This window comes from Hyla sarda, chromosome 7 (genome assembly GCF_029499605.1).
Source record: "Hyla sarda isolate aHylSar1 chromosome 7, aHylSar1.hap1, whole genome shotgun sequence".
Taxonomy (NCBI): domain Eukaryota; kingdom Metazoa; phylum Chordata; class Amphibia; order Anura; family Hylidae; genus Hyla; species Hyla sarda.
This window is the reverse complement of record NC_079195.1, coordinates 126,607,388-126,610,466: the sequence shown is the minus strand read 5'-3', so window position 1 is coordinate 126,610,466 and position 3,079 is coordinate 126,607,388. Positions and strand designations below refer to the sequence as shown.

General features: G+C 45.7%; 1 long non-coding RNA gene across 1 annotated transcript; it reads left to right on the top strand.

Annotated features, from left to right (window-relative positions):
• The first annotated feature begins 290 nt into the window (after positions 1-290).
• LOC130282452 (uncharacterized) lies at positions 291-1,100 on the top strand. Its single transcript, XR_008846393.1, has 3 exons — positions 291-424; positions 525-689; positions 793-1,100. It is a non-coding gene; the product is annotated as an uncharacterized LOC130282452 (long non-coding RNA).
• Positions 1,101-3,079: the final 1,979 nt, after the last annotated feature.

The window sequence follows — 3,079 nt, the reverse complement described above, 5'->3', positions numbered from 1 at the left end:
CCAGCGCTGCTCATTGAGCCTACCGGAGTAGCATTGATCTATGTAAGAAACCTAGGGGCCCAGACTGTTGGGGCAACCAAATGATATTACATATACAGAATGTCTGGTTAGGAGAAACAAATATAACGCACCCACAGGGAGTGGCGCCATTTTAATGAAAATTGTCAAAAACCTTAGATAACAGTCATACAGAATATATTAGAAAGCTTTTTTGATTTTCAGCCAATCAGAGAACACCACTACTGAAATAGAACTCCCAGGAGGTAACAGCGTGTCACACATGTGATGTCATAACCATTGTCCACCAAAGAGCAGCACTGAGCAGAAATAACACTGCTCCTGTTCATTCTTCATCAGAAAGGGGCCGGTGCTGGACACTGTGTAGGGACGCGGGAATGCAAAGTCATACACATGACTGTGACTGGTAAGTGTTACATTGTTGTGTCCAAAAGATCTTTAGTGCAGTTCCATGTGTATTTCTATGATAAACATGTAAATAATGTATCTTTTTTTTCTTATTTTAGATGCACTATCTCCAGGACATGGAGTAGCATTTCCGGACCTACAGCAAGACGTTGGATGAAGGCATAGCCCCAGAAATAACACTGCTCATGTTCATCAGTGAGGGGCCGGTGCTGGACACTGTGTAGGGACACGGGAATGCAAAGTCATGCACATGACTGTGACTGGTAAGTGTTACATTGTTTTGTCCAAAAGGTCTTTATTGCAGTTCCATGTGCATTTCTATGATAAACATGTAAATAATCTATCTTTTTTTGTCCCCTATCTTAGATGCACTATTTCCAGGACATGGAGTAGCATTTCGGGACCTACAGCAAGACGTTGGATGAAGGCACAGGCCTAGGAATCATGCACATACACAGAAACATTTGCCCAAATTATAGAGGTAACCTCCTTTAGTATGCCCAGAGGAAGGGCAATACAGTAGCCATGGATTCCCTACAGGTTTCCTCCCCTCTGGAGGTTTTTCCTGTCCTGAGTATTAGTTACTGTACGCTCTTTGTGAGTGATGGGAGGTTACAAAACATCCCCTACACAAACATTTTAATAAATTATGAATAAAGTTCCCCTTTTTTTAAACTGTTCTTTGATTTGTTCGACTCATTTATTTATTTCTGTGTGTGAAAATAGAGTTAGCAAAACATGGATGACCAAAGCTGCTCTCCTGCACGATCTGCATAATGCGGTGCGGAGAGAGGCAACTGGTGCTGGGTGGTGCAGTTTATGAGGCAAACGTAGAACACCCAGCAAGTTCCATGCACAAGCCTTTTTCTGATGAATGGGACTCATGCAGGGAACTTGCTAGGGGTCATACGGTTGCAAAGGATCAACTTTTGGGTACATGAACTGTCCCTTAAAGGGGTACTCCGCCTCTAGATATCTTATCCCCTATGTAAAGGATAGGGGATAAGATGTCTGATCAAGGGGATCCTGCTGCTGGGACCCCAGCAATCTCCATGCAGGAACCAAAATTCTAAATAGTATGTTTAGATCACTGGTTCCTGTGGTGGGATTCGTGACATCATGCCACACCTTCTTGTGACATCACACCACCTCCCATAGACATAAATGGAAAGGGCGTGGCGTGAGGTCACGACCCGCACCACGAGAACCCAGAGTTCTAAATATATTATTTGGAACGCCGGGTGCTGCATGAAGATCGCGGGTGTCCCAGTGATCAGTCATATTTTGTCCTATCCTTAAGGTAGGGGATAAGATATCTAGGGGCGGAGTACCACTTTAAGGAATTAGAGAGTGTAGGCATGCCTTACAAGCAGGTAGAAAAAGAACAGCTAGGAGAAATGACAGGATACGAAGTAATGTTTGGCTGGGACCGATTTTGGGTGTGTTCTGGCCAATTAAAGGAGAACTATGGCAAAAATTAACTTATCCCCTATCCATGGGTTATGGGATAAGTAGCTGATCGTGGGGGGTCCCCCTGCAATACCTGGGATGAGACCCGTCGCTCAGTGAGAAGCGCGCGCTGCAGACATCAAATCTCATGACTAGGGGATATTATAACTGCTAAGGCCTACCTTTTCCCATACCACCACCAACCACTTCCCTCCATGATCCCTTACCTTAAAACATGACAAGACCATGTGTTGGTGTAAACAGGCCACAGCAGCCCCTTTAATAAATATCAACCAATTATAACATTGTGAACAACAATTATATGAACGTCATACATAAACAATAAAACATTTACGGTAACCATATAAATATCCCTATCACAGGAGGAGGACCTGAAGGCACTATTACCCAACTTCTTCTGGGGCCTCACTTGCCCCTAGCCGCAAGTCGCCTGCACAGGGTCACCGTTTGTGAGGCCCCCCAAACCGTCCTGGGACCCATGTCCCCCTGATGAATTCTCCATTGGGCTGGGAACCGCTCCCAGCCCACCTCCACACTCTCTCCCATCTCCATCATGCCATACACAGGTGCCTCCAGGTCCCACTCCTGCCCCCGCCACAACGGCGACAAGTGACTCCCCTCACTTGTCCCCGTTCCTCCACAAAACAAGGGCTCGGGCCACCGCCTCCTTAATCTCCAAAAGCCACAAGTCCATGCCAAACACATTGAGAAGGATACCATCCTGATCCATGAACTCAGGAGCACCCCCTTCCAGATCCCGGTGTCGTACCACCAGGCCCCCATTATGCGCCACAAACTTGCTGACAACCTTATTAATCTTAATGTGAATTCGGGTAGAAAAACAGACATGGTGCACATCTACAATCTTGTATAATGATCTGATTGCTTGTCAGCATAATATCAAAAACTAACAGGTTGTTAGTATACATTTTTGATCAAAAAGTACAAGCCCACTCGTCACGTCAAGGCCACCTATCCAGAGTGGATCCCTAACGTCCCTAGCATGGTGCGCCATGTCTGTTTTCTACCTGAATTCACACTGTGATTTCTATCTTCCCCTTTTTTTTTTTGAACATGTGCTGCACTCTTCCTCACCCCCTCAGCCCAACCCTATATAGGTAGTAATTAGCTACATAAGGGCCATTTCATTCCTAGGAGCCTCCCAGTCCGACTGGGAGAGCAT